The sequence below is a fragment of the Lissotriton helveticus genome, chromosome 5_1 (genome assembly GCF_964261635.1).
Source record: "Lissotriton helveticus chromosome 5_1, aLisHel1.1, whole genome shotgun sequence".
Classification (NCBI taxonomy): Eukaryota; Metazoa; Chordata; class Amphibia; order Caudata; family Salamandridae; genus Lissotriton; species Lissotriton helveticus.
The window spans coordinates 383,980,457-383,999,943 of record NC_136065.1 but is presented as its reverse complement, the minus strand read 5'-3'; the positions used below and the strand labels follow the sequence as shown (position 1 = coordinate 383,999,943).

General features: G+C 46.3%; 1 protein-coding gene across 2 annotated transcripts in view; it reads left to right on the top strand.

The window, feature by feature from the left end:
- The first annotated feature begins 9,098 nt into the window (after positions 1-9,098).
- The window catches only part of LOC144754586 (alkaline phosphatase, tissue-nonspecific isozyme-like), a 323,201-nt gene continuing 312,812 nt past the window's right edge, over positions 9,099-19,487 (top strand). Inside the window, exon 1 of one of the 2 annotated variants that reach the window (XM_078642556.1) lies at positions 9,099-9,244. The gene's annotated coding sequence lies outside the window, so the exon portion shown is untranslated. Of the gene's footprint in view, positions 9,245-11,795; positions 11,871-19,487 lie in introns of those variants that run through there. The other variant, XM_078642554.1, reaches the window with a different exon arrangement.

The following is a 19,487-nucleotide window of genomic DNA, read 5'->3' as shown; positions in this document are numbered from 1 at the left end:
ACCAAGGGCACCGTAAATCCTTAAGATGCCACTGCAGGGGACTGGATGTTTATACATACGCCCATCGTCTATGCACTAGGGAATCCACCCAAGGATGGCAAAGACAGCCGGTAGGAGTGAGAGAGTAAACCACCAGCCATGATACATGCTCTGAGGAGGGGCAGAGTACAGGCAATAGGAATGGGCATTATAGAACCAGCCATTATATATGCTTGTGTGAGAATAAAAATGGTGCAGGGGCTATCCTGTGATTAATGTGCAGTGGAGTGGTGTGGCTCACTGGTTAGAGGCGGCAGACCCGGGAACAGAGGACGGCCCGGGACCAGGGTTCAATCCCCGACGCGGCAGGGTCTTGGGTTAACGGACTCGATAATTCTCGCCTCGTGCCTACTCTAATTAGGGATCACACTTGGCAACTCTGGGCATTAGCTTGCCTCATCTCCACAACGGCCCCCCACATACGCTGGGGATGCCTGGTTTCACCTTGGAGATACCTAGTAGGGACCATCTCACAGGGAAAGCCAGGACGGGTTCCCCAGCGGTCTACAGCGCAGAGATACTCCTTCGGGAGTCGATTCTAGCGCTTTAGAAACCCACAATCAATCAATCAATGTCCTTGGAACACATTTCCCTGGACTGAGACTATTTCAAAGCTCTCACAAGTGGCAGATAAGCTGATAAGGGCCTAGGAGTAACATGATTTGTTCAAGATCAAACAATTTGATAACTTGAGAACACCAAATTGTCAGTGCAGGGCTGCTTGTTATGCTGTACTTATTATTACCATTATGCACATTGTGGTGAGCAGACCATGAAAAAGTGTGTTGGATTTCAATTGGATTTCAGCTCAGTTTCTTCTCACACACTATCTGAGCTTTTTGCCTGATTCGAAGCCACCCTCCTCCTATCCCCCCACCCCCTCTAATCTTTGCAAACCACGGCAGCAGAGTAATAACTTGTCCAGGATCACACGATTAGTTCAAACGGGGAAGCTAACACCCTAACTCAGGTCTCACAGGGCCTGTAATCTAATCACTTTTAAACCAAAACGCCACCCTCTGACATGAACACGCTGGGCCAGTAGTTTGGAGATTGGGGAACAAGCGTGATTGTCTTTCAACACTTAATGCAGTTGTGTATTCACTGGCTCCTTCCCCCACTCAGAGCTGCCCCTCCCTCCCCCATACCTTGAACTCTTGTCCCTTCCTGTGACATCTGAGGGAAGCCCGACCGGTGACAGCTGGGGGAGAAATGTGTGCCGGCCAGGAATGTGGAAAGAGTACAGGAACAGGGGCGAGGAAAGAGAGCTTTCTCCCAACGCAACCCGAGTTTGGAAACTTTGTTTCCGACAGCTGGTTGAGGTATGACATGATTTGACTAGGGCGATTAACCGCCCCATTTACAGATGTGTCCTGAGGCGGTTCCCGTCCCTCAGCTCGCACAGAATTGCGGGATGCCATTTGTGTTCTTCGCCATTTTTAACCCTCTCACAGCAAAATAATAATCACTCGGCTCTCTATGCGCTGTAAAAGAGGTGTCTGGTCTGTCACTGACCAGGAGGGAGGGGCAGAGGCCCTGGTCTGGAGGGGGTCCTACGCCTTGCAAGGTCGGGGGCTCCTTCAGCGTTAGAGGCGACAATATGGCAGTCTTGTATTAAACAGCCCTGAATGGGTGAATGGATGCCATGCTGGGCTCCTGTCTGGGAATATGCGCTTGGCGTTCAGTTCTTCCATGAATGTGCTCACGCATTGCCAATCCACTAAACAGAGTGAGACACAGGGAGAGTACGATCTGCCCAGGATCATACAGTGTGTCAAAGCAGTAGACTCAACACTGCAGGACACTGCTTGCAAAGTATACATTTACCACCATATTCTATTTTATTGACTATATACGTCCCCTTTTTTTTAGCTCACTTACTGGCATGCTTTATGCTGATTCTAAATGCTTACAATTACAATCTTGCCAAAAGCGAACGAAGGAATACATTTCAAAAGTGATTGCCCAAGAGCACACAGGTAGGCCCAATTGGAGAATCGGGTTGAAAAACATGAGGCAATCTTTGAGGCACAGAGGAAAACAGCGAGCAAGCACCATCTTACCTGATAGCGCCAGCTTGGGAGAGCGCACAGGGAACCAACCACCAGCGGACCAAGGACTCGAACTTCCCGCCACCAGCCGCGCCGCCGCCACCAGACTACAAATCCCATCAGGCTCAGCGGCGGCGCGTTCCCCGACGCGGTAAACGCGCCGGGAGGGGCACTATAACACAGGAAGCCCTCGGTGGAGCGGGGGGAGGCAATCTTTGAGGCACAGAGGAAAACAGCGATCAAGCACCATCTTACCTGATAGCGCCAGCTTGGGAGAGCGCACAGGGAACCAACCACCAGCGGACCAAGGACTCGAACTTCCCGCCACCAGCCGCGCCGCCGCCACGGGACTACAAATCCCATCAGGCTCAGCGGCGGCGCGTTCCCCGACGCGGTAAACGCGCCGGGAGGGGCACTATAACACAGGAAGCCCTCAGCGTCGCGGGACGCGAGCGGGACGCCCGGGACAAGCCCGGGCAAAGGGCGGGCCGTCTGAGGCCGTCCGAGGACGACGGAGGACGGGACGGGCCACCCCGCTGACATCCACCAATTTCGAACATCCCGCAAGTAGTACCCCATATACACTGCCCCAATTGGTGATCAAATTGCTATTCTCCTTGCAATGTCCACAAGGGGCAGTCGCAGCAAGACTGCCGCAGGAGCTGGGAAAGTCACCGGGCCAACTGATAACTTCATCTCCAGGGCCAATGAAGCAATTGATCATGGAATTTCTTTATTGGAGCGAAGAGTCTCCCTGGAACTGGCACAAGCTAAACGTTCTTCCTTGGGTCTCCTTGCCACAGCAAAAACACCCAATAGGAATAACCTTGCTGATGGCGTCTTCGCAATTAGTGCCAGTGCAGAGATCCACACTATGCCTAACACCGTGGACTTATCAGTAACACAATTTCTCTCAGACACATTACGGAGTCTGGAGAAATCGCCTAATCTAGACATTACTGATAACTTCAACACACAACTGGATCTCGTCACTAACTCTATTCCAGCAATGAGTTTTCCTGAGAACTCGGGTATAATATCTATTGTAGAATCCCAACTACCTCCTATCTTACCAACAGACACTACATGTGACCAAGCCACAGACCCAATCTTGTCTACAGACCCTGATCCGATGGCCAAAAACTTCTCTTCTTCTCGAGATGTGGTCACTACACACACTCTCGTGGATTCGACCCCTACCTCAAGAGCATTGCGAGGGTTAAGGGAAGGAGCCATACAGAAACAGAAACAGCCCCAAGGCTCAAATACATTCATTGGAAGCCCTCTTCCCCAGAGAAAGCAAGGGAAAAACCCACCCAATAACCAAAAAAAGGCTTGTAAGAAATCTAATGTAGGGTCAGGTCACAAAGGAGGCCCGTCCCCTAAGGAGGGGTCATGCGAAGACTGCTCCTCAACAAACCAACTTATAACAAAGGTTGGGGAAATCATTTCTGCCCATCTTGGTACTATCGAAAAAAGGCTAGGGAATATGGAAAAACAACTTAACGAACTAAGTGCCCTAGTTAAAAGCCCACCAACCAAAGACACACCAGTCATAGCGGCAGCAAAATCACATATTCAACCTCCCTCGGGACAAGTCGTGAAGAAACCAGCTACAGACCTTAGTAACACACATAAGCCAACCCCACCTCCGAAGGAAGCTCTGAAAAAATCCAACCCATCTACCTTAAACACAATCCCACGGGGGAAACAACCTAACCCAATACAACCAAAGGGGAATACCACTAGTAATCATAGGGACAAGAATAAAGGAAATCATGGAAGATTTCATGCCAACTTGCCCCCCGGATCTAGTCCATACGTAGTGGTAATGACGGGAGTCCCCGAGATACCGGACAATATTGAAGAGCCTACCTGGTCTCTTTTAAATAAAGTCAGTTTCTGGTTAAATAATAACAGACCCCTACCCCCATACTGCAGGAGTAACATCCTAACAGTCAGAAGAGTACCGTGGGTGGGCCGCGAAACACAGAAAACACATGGTGACTGTGTGATTGTTAACTTTGACGACCCACGCGCGGTAGAACATATCTGTTCATGGAGAAGTGAGGGGTATAGCGAAGGTATAGAAACAAGGCACCTCTCATTTTTCTATCCATCTAGGAGACCCAATCAGCACGATCATACCTTCGAAAGAAACTGGTGCCAGGTGGGGAAAGAAGATGCAGGAAATAACTGGGGTGAGTGGGGGTTAGATAATCATAGGCATCCCCATAGGAACACACTAAACCGAGATGCCTACTGGGGCATACCAGTTTTCAATAGATTCAGCAGCCTTGAGATGGTTGACTGACTCCCTTCACCACCGGGGCAGCTGAACATTGAACTGGAGGGAACAAAACTGGGTTGCCCCGATGAGTCAGTCAAAATCACAGAGATGCACGATAAGGAGAAACCAAGCACCCAACTGGCCCAAAACCATCATAGGTTGCCATTAGCAAGGAAAGACCAAGTTATGGACAACACTACAGGATGTAAAACATCCAACCCCCCAGATCCATATATTCATAAAAACCCTAACAGTGTGCTAACAATTGTCAGCTGGAATGTAGCCGGACTCCAACAACGGGTGTCGGACCTGGAATGGTTAAAATTTATATCTAACAAAGACATTATAATGTTACAAGAGACATGGGCCACCTCTGAAATAGCCATAGAGGGTTTTGAATGTTATAGCATCTGCGCTCAAAAGCCAGTTTTTGGACGCCCTATGGGAGGCTTGCTGATTGGGTTCAGAATAACTTTAGGGGGGGCTATTAAGCCAATACCAACTAAGAGCCCAAATATTCAAATCATCGAGTTTACATGTAGATCACCGCTACACCTGATCAACTTTTATAATAACGATTTTCACTCGACCCCTAATAAGAACTATATAGAGCTATTTGATAACATTACAAAAATAACCGAATTAGCTATCAATTGTGCAAACAATGGGATCATCCTAGCTGGAGACTTTAATGCCAAACTATCGAAAACCAAAGCAGGCACAAACCAACTAGATAGGGCCACCAAACGCGGGAATGAACTGAAAAACTTCATAAATACCCACACCCTATCAAATATAATGGATACATTTATAAATAGCGATGCCGCTTATATTCCAACTTTCAGAGGGAGAGATTTCTCGAGCACAGTAGATTACATCTTCACGTCTGTGGAACTACTAGATAAAGTCATCCAAGCAGGAGTGGTTAAAACAGCCTTTGGAGACCATAATGCATTAGAACTCAGCTTAAGAATGGGCCCGATCCAAGCACCCCCCCGCACCTTGGGAGCAAGGGATATCATGACATCAACAGATACCCTCAGGTTAAAGTGGAAAGGGGTGAATTGCGGAGCCATTATGGACATTATTATGAACAATCATCAACCAACAGTTGCCTCCTGTTCACTCACCGATGGGAACCACCATAGGATAATTAAAGACTTTGCAAATCTGTGCCATGTTATTAAGACTCTACTGACAGTCCCCCACAGGAATAATAACGGCGAACCTAGGTGGTTTGACAGCTGTTGTTCAGGGGCAAATAAGGCTCTTCGCAAAGCATTAAACTCCAAACCAAGGAACCAAGTAGATGTACGGTCCGCCAGGCAAGCCTACAAAATAGCTATAGGGATAAGGAAGGCCACCATGATAGAGGAACATTGGAATGAACTCTCAGTTTCCGCTGCTGTGGGAAACAGTGCAACTTTTTGGCCCGCTGTAAGGAAGATGCGGGACATGGGGAAACAATTGTCACCAATCAGCTGTACTATCTCAAGTCAGAATTGGGAGCAACATTTTTCCAAAATATATGCTAATCCTGCTGCTCCCATAGAAGACCATAACTACGACAAACTGAGCCCATTGGATATAACCCTGGGGGAGGTCGTTCTGGCCATCAACCAAAGCCTGGGGAACAAGGCGCCAGGGCCAGATGGCTTCCCAATTGACTTAATCAAACACAAACCAGAATTTTGGGGGCCTATTCTGGTGAATGTTTTCAACAGCGTATCGACGGGCGCCATCCCTGCCACCTGGTCAACAAGCACAATAGTGCCTATTTACAAAAAAGGTGAAAGATCTGACCCTGCAAACTATAGGCCCATCTCACTCTTAGACAACACCCTGAAAATCTTGGGCCGGGTGTTGTATAACAGAGTGAATGATTGGGCCGAAGAAACAGGGGTGCTGGACAGATGTCAGATGGGCTTCAGAAGTAAGGTTGGGACAACAGAACAGTGCCTGAATCTCAATCTCATAATAGGCAAATATACCATAGCCAAGGCCTCTCCTATCTACCTAGCCTTTATGGACTTGTCGTCCGCATTCGACCTAGTGAATAGGTCGAAGTTGTGGGCGACACTCCTTTCCTATGGTCTTGATGAACCTTTGGTACACTTCCTAGCCTACCTACACGCGGACACTAAAGCCCAGGTACGAATTGGAATGGAGGGTGAAATCTCGGGGGCAATTAAGGTAGAAAGAGGCGTCCGACAGGGGTGCGTTTTAGCACCCCTGCTGTTCATCATCTACATAAACGGACTAAGTGACTCCTTGAAAAAAACAACAACGGATGTCCCTAAAATCCAAGGGAACCTGCTACCCGCACTCCTCTATGCAGATGATGCGGTGATCATGGGCCTAACACCGAATGCTCTCCGCGCCCTGGTCAAGAGCTTTGCACATTTTATGGGGAACCTGGACTTGAAGGTGAATTTTAAAAAATCATTTATCATGACATGTGGGCCAGGGGCCAAACAACTCAACTCCATTTCGATTGGACAAGAGAAGTTACACTCCACCAAATCATTCCCCTACTTAGGCATGGTCTTTGCTGCGAACGGCCTGTGGAGTGGGCATCTTGCCCACGCCACAGGCAAGTTCTCAAAGGCCATAAATTCAATCCTTGCCTTGCCGTGGCCAAAAAGGTCAGAAACAACTGAGGCAATTGTGAAAATTTATAAATTGCAATGTGTCCCGGTTGCAACCTATGGCGCAGAAATTTGGGGGATAGTGAGCCCATCTAGCCTGCAGACAGAAGAAAACCGGTTATGTAGAAAACTTTTAGGAGCTCCAATATCCTCTTCTGGGTATATCTGCCATGCCGAGCTCAACCTGCCCTACATAACCGATTTCATCGCCACGCGACCTGCAATATTCTGGTTGTCCATTTGGGCCAATGAACGTGCTACCTTAACACAGGAAATTGTGTCCGAATGTTTAAACTGTGACAAAGGTATGAGCATCCCGTGGCTTCGGGCAACAAAGGAAAGCCTAGATAGCATTGGCAAAACTCATCTTTTTAACGACCCTTCCCAGATTAGGAGCACGGACAAAAAGGACACACAAATCGAACTCTATGCCCTCTTTAGGGAGAAGAGGTTGGAGATAGAACTACAAAAACAAACTGTCAAATCATACGTGACCAACATAAACAATGACCTATCTCCACAACAAATACCTCTATACCTAAGACTCCCCATGACCAACTGGGAAAGGTCACTTTTATTTCGCCTAAGAGCTGGATCTATAAAATACTCACTTTCCTTTCCCATGGGCCATAGCACGATGAATTTTGGACACAAGCTTGGCCCTTGCCCCTGCGATGGACACAGTAGACAAAATGACTTACATTTCTTCTTTCATTGTAAATTGTTTATGAAATATATTAAATGATTTTTAGCCCCATATTTTAAAAAACAAAGACCAGTTTCCCTAATTCAATCATATCTTATGCTTTTAAAATTAGAAAATGATGAACTGATTTTCCGCGCTAGTTCATTTCTGAAAGTCATCTTTCATGCACGGAAATCTATGGAATCTCCCTGAAACGCTCACGTGCCTAAAATGCCTCCCTTGCATTAGCACTTTAGCTAATTGGAATGCACATTGGAACGCACTTTAATAATCTGACTTTGATTGTTTACTTTAATACTTGAAAACCAATTGCAGTTTTTAACTATTCGTGGAAATTGTGTGAATTATTTCTAAACATGTATTTTTTATGTAATATGTGACTTTTATGGATTTCTTGCAATCCGAATAAAGTTTTCTTTGAATTGAATTGAATTGACTCCTTGTTCCACAGTTTTCACTTCTGGGTCGGTTGGCAATGATTCGGATAGCAAGGCAAAGGACTTCCCATTGAAATGTCACTGTTTTAGGTCCCGTCCAGCTTCAGAATAAAGTGTTTATTTTCAGCTTTTTCAGTTGAAGTGGTCGAGCCGAGATTAGGTGTGAAGTATGTTTAGTTCCATAGCCAAAAAGTACCTCTGGGTCACATTTATTTATTTTGTCTGCTCGCCCCAGTGACTTGCCCACCTTATTAGGGGGTCCTGTAATTTACATATAGCACTCACTGCTTTTTTGCAAGCGTATATAGTGCGAAATCGTCTCGAAGGTATTGGAGCGCTTTACGTGAGCGCCAGTTACAATACACATTTCTTTGGGCCCTTTGAATCTAGTAAATTACCAAGCACTATGCGTGGCGTCTACTGATATTTACTATTGGTGTTTCAAAGTCCAAGACGATTTCACCGCATTTGGATACCAGAGTTGTTCTTTTTCTAAAGATGGTTCAAAGTATTTGAACTATCCAGAACTAAAGGCTTCCTTCAGGAAGGAGGGTGATGGTGTGGGACACCTTCTGTGCTCGCAATCCAATGGGTGATTTTTTTAGGACAGTGCTATTTTAATGTTTTTGCAACTAGATTGCATTTAATTAAATCTACTTCATGGCTATTATTGACCAAAATCCGCATCGGGGGCGGGTGGTTCTCAAGCAGGGACTGGAGTTCTCTGCGTGAACTTGGCAGCCATGCCTTGAAGGGGTGGTAAGGGTCTGCGGCTCGTGAGAAGGCGGGATTTTATCCTCTGTGAGGGGGTGGGAGGGGTCCCGCTAACCCCCCTCCAAGTTGCTTTGATTGGAGTCTGCTGCACTGGGGGTGGGGGAGGGAACTCACAGGAAAAGGCAGGAGGAGAGAACTTACAAGTGCCGAACAGGGAAATTCAAGTGAACCCGGAGCAGCACCAGGGGAGGACCTATCACAGGAGGGGGACTGGAGACCTCGCGCACGCACAGGAGTGAGGAGGGAGATCACAGCCCGGCGCGTGGACACACGGGAGCCAGAGGGGACGGACAGGAGAGGTAAGGCGCCGCAGGGCACCACGAGGTACACAGGGGAGAGGGGCACCGGGATGGATGGAGGAACTAATTGCAACGGGGAGGCTCGCGTCGCGTGGGAGCTCACAGGACCAGCAGGGACACAACTCGGGATCCGAGGGCAAGAGAGCTCACAGGAGCAGCGAGGGAACCCCACAGGAGCAGCACAGGGGAATTCACTGGAGCAGCATAAGAAAAGATCCAGAAGCAGCCCTGGGAAGCTCAGGGAACTGCTATGGGGAACTCACAGGAGCGCAGGGGAACTCACGGGGACATCACATGGAAACTCACAGGGTCATCCTAGGATAATTCACAGGGCCAGCATGGCGGAACGTATAGGACCAGCAAGGGGGGATGAAAGGAGCAGCATAGAGGAGTGCACAGGAGGAGCTTCAGAGCACTCACGGCAGTAGAGAAACTCGCAGGAACACTGGAGGGAATCGTAGTAGCAGCAGGGGAACACACCACGGGAGCACAGGGAAACTCACAGGCACAATGAAGAATTCGTAGGAGCAGCAGAGGGAACCCCAATAGGAGCGCAGGGGGACTCACAGAACCAGCATAGGGAAACTCGCAGGAACACTGGAGGGAATCATAGTAGCAGCAGGGGAACACACTACGGGAGCACAGGGAAACTCACAGGCACAATGAAGAATTCGTAGGAGCAGCAGAGGGAACCCCATAGGCGAGCAGAGGGACTCACAGAACCAGCATAGGGAAACTCACAGGCACATTGGAGAGATTCACAAGAGCAGCAAAGGGAACCCCACAAGAGCGCAGGGGGACTCACAGAAGCAGCATAGGGAAACTCACAGAAACACTGGAGGGAATCGTAGGAGCAACAGAGGGAACCCCACAGGAGCACAGGGGAACTCACAGACATAGGCTAGGGAAGCTCACAGGAACACTAGAGAATTGTAGGAGAAGTAGAGGGAACCCCACAGGACCGCAGCGAGACTCACAGAAACAGCATAGGGAATCTCACAGGAACACTGGAGGGAATCATATGATTGAGCAGCCGAGGAAATACCATAGGAGTGGAGGGGAACTCACGGAAACAGCACTGGAAGCGTTACATGGGGGGTACCTCCTTCACATCTGGCATCGTTCAGTCATTGCACTTTCTAACTATCTACGTTTCCGGTTGGTCTCTAACCTCACGCGGGTGGGTTGGCATGCTGGCTTTAGGGATCGGGAGCGCGAGTGTGGGGTGGGGGTTGTATACATGCAAGGTGGTGGCTGCTCACACATACTCTGACTATCGCAAGTGGGGGTCCAACAAACAACCCTCTTGTTCCTCTTGGAGGCCAGAGAGGTGTGCCATGCCCTGTCCCGTGAGTGCTCGTCAGCACTGCCCCGTGTGTGTTCAAACACTGCCCTTTGCCCATTGCCCACTGCATGCCTAGCAGTACTGCTCGTTGCCCTGCGTGTTTTGAACAGCTCTGCCCTGTGTGTGCTTGGAAGCACTGCTCGTTGTCTATGAGTGCCTCTACAGCCGAATGCCTGGGGTGATGAACACCAAGGCTGCGGTTTTATCATTCCACGGGGTGTATCCTTCTTTTACCGCTCTACACTTCCGGTCACCTCTCTTGTTTTTCATCCCTGCTTTCTCCATTTGTGTCATTGCGTGCTTTCTCCTTCTGCGTCTCATTTGTGCCTGCCTTGCCCTCTATATTGCTCTCGTTGTTTGTGCTCAGCACGGCTGCCCGGGGCGCCCCTGGATGCGCTCAGTACCACCGCCCGTGTGTGCTCCGCTGCACCGCTCAGGGTCCCGTGTGTGCTTGGTAGCATTGCGCGGTATGTCGTGTGTGCTCAGCCAGTGGCGTAACGATAGCCCCGCAGCTCTCGTGGTGCGGGAGGGGGGGGGGGAGGGGGCGGAAGCTCCAGGGGGCCCTCTGGCACTGAGAACTGAGCACGGGCTTGAATGGGTCTGGAGCTTGGGGGCCCCCCTCCATGTAACTTACGGAGGGGGGGGGGGGGGGGTCAAGTTTCGTTACGCCACTGTGCACAGCAGCACTGCTTATTTATGTGTGTTCAGCACCACAGCCCTGGCTGTGCGTTTTCAGCAGCTCTGCCCATACCCTCTGTGTTCTCAGCAGCACTGTGAGTTCTCAGCAGCACTGCCCCGCCATACCCTCTGAGTTCTCAGCAGCACTGCCCGTACCTTCTGTGTTCTCAGCAGCACTGCCCGTACCCTCTGTGTTCTCAGCAGCACTGTGAGTTCTCAGCAGCACTGCCCGTACCCTCTGTGTTCTCAGCAGCATTGCCCCACACCCTGCGGTTTCTCAGCAGCACTGCTCCATATCTTGTGGGCCCTCAGCAGCGCTGTCCCGTGTGTGCCCAGCAGCATTATCCTGTACCTCGTGTGCGCTCAGCGGCATAGCCTCGCGGACAGTGTGCGTTCACAATTCAAATATTGTTTTACATGTTGTACTTGCATCTTTCATGCTTACCGCACGGGGGCGTGGTTAAACCAGCAGTGGCCTCTGATGTGTGCAGCTGTCTTGGGGTTTATAACCAGTTCTCCGGAGTGCTTTAAAGTTTAAACCATAGCTTGACTAGACGGGTAGCGCACATCGGAGCCAGGTGATGTGTTTAAACTGCTAATGAGGTGAGCCGGGGAGAATGGGTTTAAAGTTTTTGAGGGCACAGTTGGCAAATCGCATTTTCTTCCTTTGAGCCTTATCTCGCGATTAAAGAACACATTTCCTCTGGCATTCCCAATCCTACCACAACAAGGCATGTCACATTTGTTTCTCTCCAGTTTTATTTCCATTGTGTGTCCCTTTAAATTAGTGTCCGTTTTGTCAATGACTCCAAATTCGCTTTTGGCAATACACACGTTTTTATGTTAACTCCCCTGACTTTTTTATTTACGATTTACTCCTTATTCAAAGTGCCCGATATTGTTTAATCAAGAGTTAGTGTGACTCTCTGTGGATTTTTTTCTGTGTCTGTGTGTGTGGCGGGGGAGGGGACGGTCGTTTTCCTTTCCTAATTACTCTTCTGGAATTATGCTTAATTAGACATTTCTATTCTTTCCTTGAATTTTTAAAATGGTTTTCTTCAGGAGTATACTTGTTCCATTTTTGGTATTCTCGTCGTTATTTTACCATTATCTTTACCCATAATGTGCCATTTTTTAATTATTTCAAATCCGGATTTTCTTGTTTAGAGTGTCTTTGTTAATTTTTTTATTTGGGGGGGGGGGGGGGTTGATGAGGGAGGGGGTTTCCCCTTAAGATCTCAACTGAAAAGTTTATCATTTTTCTTTTTTTTACATCTTGATTTCTCATTAGCAGTGTGTTTTGGTTTCTTCTGTTCATTATTCTTCCGTTGATTTTCTCCAGAACGTACATATTTAGTGTTTTTTTACTTTTTTTTTACACTCAACCTGTGTTTAACCTGCAGTTATAATATACTGATTCTCTCCAACTAGCGGTTCTTGTTCGCCTACATTTGCCCGGGAAGGCTACTTTTAGTTGTTTTTTTTATCTCATGTTTCTCGTCAGGTTGTTTGTTCGGTATTTTTCTCATGTTTTCCTACCTCAGTATATCTGGATTGTGATTTCCCTCTTTTCACATTGCAATTAACCTTTTCTGCTTTCCTGCTTTACTCCTAAGGGATTTCAATGTTCAGAAATACTCATCATTTTTGATTTTTGCTTTACGTGTGTGATATTTTTTACTCCTCTGTCATAAACATTTCCCAAATGTAATCTTATGATGATGTAGTGAGTGAAAACAGAAAAAAAGTCATTCTGGGCAAGCCTTTAACAACGTTTGCCTGCAGTCAAACAATACATCATTACGAGCCATATTTGATCCGCTGAATTTCTGTTCAGGAACAAGTCGGGTTATTTTGCTCCGAAGTTAGATCTTTAAAGCCTTTTTTTTGGTTTAGAAATGCATGCAGGTTTGCTTGAGGCATGTCAGTTTCCCCCTTTGACCCAAACAACCCCATGTCAGAGGGTGACTTTCATCCAGTCTTGTTTTTCGCTGGGAAATGGCGCTTCAACAGTCCTATTCTAAGGAGACCCTACCAATGCCATCACTTGGCCTTTAAGTGGGATGAAAAAAGTGTGTGTGATGGGTGCGGGCCTCTTTAGTGGGCGTGGCTTACAACGAAGCCCTTTTCAAAAGGTGTGGCCTATCTAATTAAGGGCGTGGCTTACAACATATATACATTACAATTCCATGCTTTCCATAGGGTATCACCCAATTAGTATTTTGGTGACTCTCCAAGAGATTTTTAGGTTGAGCCTTGGCAGCGCATGCGCTGCTCTACGAGGCATGCTGTATTCAGGTATGGACTTGAAGCTCCGCCCATATTTTTAATTGGCTTGTGTCATTGTCCACTGTAAACTGTGGCTTTTCAATGGTCAATAGGGTTAGTAGTCCCTCCTTAGAACCGCCTTGTCTCATTTTGTAAACTCCCATGAGGACAGCCCCTGTTATGTGTGTTGTTACTCGATAGGCTTTAATTACAGCCTCCGAGCACTATTTTCTCAAATAGCTTTATTCTGCCAGCTGTTGCAGGCAGGGCACGCTCTCTCCTAAGGCTTTAAAAGTAATCTTTATAGCATGGGGACCAAATGCATTTGCGAGAGTTTAACCTATTGGCATTGTAAATGACAATGCCTTTTATTTATCCGTTTTCAAAACAACACATAAATAAAAGGCATTGTCATTTATAAAGCCAATAACTCAAACTCTCGTAAATGCGAGACCAATTGCATTGCAAATGCTGGTTGTTAATGTATCTAGGTATATCACAAGTAAGAGGGAGAGGATGTCGCCGTACGGCTAGAGCCGTCGACCTCAGTCCTCGGGAACCGGGTTCGAGTCTCGACAACAAAGCTACAATCCTGTGATTCCGGGCAAATCATTTAATTTCCCCGTGCCTAACAAAAATGAATGTGTCCATCTGTAACGAAACTGGTGCTCATGTAAAGCGCTCTGATACGCCATGCCTCGGGTCTAGTTCGCACTATATAGAACTCTTTTAAAAAAAAAAAGGGACACACACATAAGAGAAGCCAAACCTATTTGCTTTGACAGTACGTGTTAGCAGTATCAGAAACACGAGTAACAGCTATTTTGTTGTGATTAATTGGAATTGAAAATTTTTCAATTCTGAAAATATTAGACTGCGAATTAAACATTCCTAAGGTCTGTGGACAAGATCTTTGGGGTGTCACAACCACTTCCTTTCTAACCCTTCTCACCCTTTCCACAGCCGCCTGTCTATCAGACATTTCTGCCCGTTTTCTCCCCACATCTTTCTGAAACCTTCCATCTACACAGCTCACACCTCAGCTCTTTCCTCTTCAGCACCCTCATTTTACTCTGTTGCATGTACTTCCTTGCATCACCTTTACTTCACCACCCCCTGCACACACAGCATAAACACATCTGCAAGCACTGCATTTTGTTTCACTTTAATTCTGCCAATATTCAAAGGCTGTGTACCTCCATCACACACTTTTGCATAGAATCACAATTAGCATACCTGACCGTTGCTCTGTGTGCTCTGCAGAGAGGCCAATGATCGGATGAGCATCCATTCTGAACCTCTTTATGACTCACTGGTAGGCACAGTGAGAAACGCGTACTGTCTTAAGACCTGAACTCCAGAGCTCTCAGTCATGGTTCACTTCCTGAACTCACTTCTCTCAGTACACTGTACGCTTGATTCAATAATAATATGCTATACAAAAAAGACAAGGGAAAAACAACATCCTGGAAAAAGCAAACAGTCTTAGGGAAGGCGAGATTAAGTAAACGTGAAATGTAAACATGAACTACATCACTGACATCAATAATATCACAGTCAAAGGCATTATTAAGAACCCAATAGAGGCATGTTTCAGGGCCTGTTTTTAATTACTGCTGGGTTTGAAACCTAGAGGGACCTGGCCTTCTTATACCCTGACCATCATTCTTGGTTCTAATAGATGCGAAACAAGCATTTTCAATACAGTAGGTCTCGCATTTACGAGAGTTTGAGCTCTTGGCATTGTAAATGACAATGCCTTTTGTTTATGCGTTTTAAAAAAAAAACATAAATAAAGGGATTGTCATTTACAATGTCAATAGCCTGAACTCTCGCAAATGCGAGACCTATTGAATTGCAAATGCATTAGGAGAGAGTGTGTCATGCCTTTTCCTGCTGGCAAGAGCAGGCAGAACAAAGCTCTTTGAGAAAATAGAGCTCAGAGACTGTAATTAAAACCTACAGAGCAACAACACACGTAACAGGGATGTGTCCTCATGGGAGGTTACAAAATGGGAAACGGTGGTACCAAGGAGGGACTACTGAGGCTATTGACTAATGAAAAGCCACAGTTTTCAATGGACAATGACACAAGCCAATGAAAAAACTGGGCAGAGAGTGGGCGGAGCTTCACGTCCATACCTTAAATCTGCATGCCTTGCAGAGCAGCCCATGTGCTGCCCAGGCTCTACCTACCCAGGACTAACTAAAAGTCCGTCTCATGACAAGAATACCCTTTTGCAAATATTGTTTGTGTATTCTAACGTATAAAGGAGTGTGTGTGGTCCCCCCCTCCCGTTATGTTGTGGCATCTAGCTGCTTTAAATGCTGGGCCCAGATCCAGCAAGGGCTATTTAGGGTGACACAATATCAAGGTCGGGCTGTGACACAAACTAGACACAGGCACTGATATAAAAGTAGCTTTCACTAGCAAATCAGATAACTCATTTGGAAATCAGGGTAGTTTTGGATTTGTAAAGACATGCTTACAGATGTTAAGCACTGTATGAGGGACTGCATGTATTTGTGCTTGTGACAAGCAGTTTTGAGGTAATATCAGGGAGATCAACAATAAAAATGGACCCACCAGGTGTTAAAACAGCCAAGAAAATGGCGGGCACACTAAAGACCAGTCCTTCTGGCACTGCCAGATTGCAGGGGCTCTACAGGGCCTTCCATTGGTGCAGCAGGTGCAGTGTATTAGGGTCCAGAAAGTCCGAGGGGCCTACTGAACCCTGATTATTGCTGTATTTTATAATTTGCACAGCAGCCAGGGGACCCATTTTCTTCCTTGCACTAGGGCCCATGACACTGTCTCTGCTACGTTACTGCCTTCAGGCATCACATGCTTTTGGGCAATTGCCACTGTCTCAGGGCCTTTGCAGTAGCCTGCTGTGAATTCACCCCGACCAAAGTAGTGCAAGCTTCTCTCAGGTACCCAGAGCAGTTACAGCACAAACAGTAGCAGTACAATCTTCCCTTGTGTACACAGAACAGGTGCAGCACAGACAGAAGTAGAGCAAGCTTCTCCCACACAGAACAGTTACAGCACAGACAGCAACATTGCAAGCATCTCTCAGGTACATAGAACAGTTACAGCACAGACATCAGCAGTGCAAGCTTCTCTCGCAGACACAGAACAGTCCTCTAGAGAACCGATTCGAGTTTTGGAAATCAGCTATAGAAATTTAGTTGAGTCACTAGAGCAGGGGTAATGGGGAAGGAAGGTGTCCTGGGGTTCTCTTCACACCAAATATTGGCACTGAAATGTGATGCAACCTTTCATTGAACCCCACACATGCTTAGTTTGTGTAAATTGATGACTGTATGATTATGTAGATTATTGTGTGTGTAGGTGGATGAATAGGTGGGCAAATTAGTGAACTGGCACCTGAGTAGGTGGATGAATCGAGGAATAGGTGGATGAATGAGTGAGATAGATAAGTAGGCAAATCTTTAACGAGTAGGTGAATTGTAAGTCATTAGCTTAATCTAGGCATGATGTGGTTAAGCTAACTATATGAATTGGTGAGCGACACATGTTGGTGTGATGTATGAGAAGATATGTTGAGGTTGCAGAATTTTGCCAACTATGTGGCTCTGGTGCTATGGTGTACACCTGAGGATTTTACATGGGACTGTATAGCCTGTTCTCTTAGAAAATGGAAAATCATAAGTGTGGTCGGAAATGTGCTGTCTACTAAGTATCATTGGGTGGATGGTGAGTGCAGTTGGATAGCTTAATAGCCAAAATACATGACATATCTGGACCCGTTTGGATGTGTGTTAGGGGATCTGTCCAATGTGTTCTGTTGGATGCAAGTGCAGTTGTGAGCACTGCAATAGCCAATATTCCTGGCTACTGGTATTATGCTGCAGAGGAGGACCAAATAATGTGGCAGGCTTCACTAAACTATGCAGCAAAAAAAGACAAATTATACGGCGCAATGAGGCACATTTTGTGCTATGAATCATTATTTTGACTTTTTTGGTTTTTTACATACGGGGTCACGGTCTGGGAAAACACTATAACCAGTTTAACTCTCAAATATATCAATAAGCAACTGAATGATGACCAGTTAACCTTTATAAGGAACCTTTCACTGCACAGGAAAAACACGCCATGTTTTTAGCAACTTTTGATCCGTCTGAGCTAGAAACACATTTTTTTGTTAAAAACAGCAGATTATTATGCAGCAGATGATGGATTATGTGGCACATGCTGCCAATACTTAGCTATATGGAAAACGCAGAAGACTCAGAATCGCATAATTTTAAGTGGCCCTGCTAAAAGTATGGTGCCTCTGTGCCATGTTTGATGCGTGCAAGGTGTTTGTTGGAAGTGTGCATGTTTGTTGCCACCTGTACTTTTCTTTAGATCCCAAAGTACCTTGCTCTTTCATGTTTGCTTGCTATGGTATCCCACCGACCCCCAACTATTCCCTGCCATTTCTTTTCATTTAGATTTTTAGTAAGGAATGACATTTCAGGTCTCACAAATCCACACGTTTAGACAATCAATCCTAGTCAATTTGTTCTCTTAGTTTTATTGTGGGTAATTAGGTGGATAACAGATTGGAGGTGGATGAGTAGGTGGATAGGTGATTAGATGGATGGGGTGGCTAGTTGGATCAGTGAGTAAATGGGTGGTTAGATGAGTAGTCGGGTAAGCTGCTGTATGATTGGACATGTGGATAAATGAGTTGGTGGATGAGGGGAGAGAGCGTGAATAGATGGATGAATTGATGGTTAATTAGATAGGTTGCAATCTTTATTTAGTAAGATGGTAACTGGAAAATAAGATTGCATTTAAAATAATTACATTAGTGCTTGTTGTTAATTGACCATCACCCTGGAAAGTGAACCACTGACAATTTTAAAAGTAAAGCTTTCTAACTTGGCACTTTTTACCCCTGGTCCAATGCAGCTTCGATTTACACTCTGCCCGTTCTCTGACACAGACCTACGTAGGTCACAACATGGGCACTGCGAATTCTATAACAAGAAATATGGGGCCTAGAAGGAGAAGGTGATTGCACATTTCCATCACATGCACTTGAACAAATGATGCCAGGGTTATGAATCTGAAGAAATCTCATACAAAGTTACTGTTCTCCTTTTTATTCAATTATTTGAGAGTTTTATTTAGCTCTAACTAGACCCCTGATAATCAATTTGGAGTTTAATTAAACGTTACTATTGATAAATGTTTACTCTTGACATTCAGATACACATGCTGTTCCATTGCTGGGATCCGCAGTGTACCTCAATCCTGGCTTTTAACAGCAGCCCTGCAAAGCTTATCATTATCTCAATTCAGGAGGGATGACAGTCCTGCCCTAAAGCCCCTTAGCTCCCAGAAATTATTCATCCTGACTATATTGAAGACTCCCAGGAAACAAAACCTATTCATTTATAGATCAAATGACTCCATATTCTCTTCATTGTGAACAGCAAAAGAACCATCAACATTTTTCATGTGCACTATATTTCATGTGGTAATGCTCTAATTTTGTTTAAGTGTCATGGTCCCTTGACTTAATTTGACCACACACATTTGTGAGTCAAATTGTTTTTCATGTTACTACCTGAAGGCCTTTCTCACAGCAGCACACCAGCCCCTGTGTTAAGGTAATTCTCTCTGGCCATTCTCCGCTTGCAGATCAGTTTTTTTTGTGCATTTTTTTTCCCTGTTGACTACGCCATCACAATTCATCACATTTATTAAAAACTGTGCAGTCTTGTGTTTTTAGGTCTCGCCTGTCGATGCGCATGCGCATCGAGCAAGGCGAGAGTATTGGGACTTATCCGCTCTTTATCCACACTGCAAGGAATCGTGGCGATTCCTTGCAGTGCCCGTGACTTTTAAGCTCAATGCGCATGCGCATTGAGCTTAAAAGCGCGTGCACGTCCGTCTTTGTTTACCCGCTCCGCCCCCTCCCCTTCCCGCCG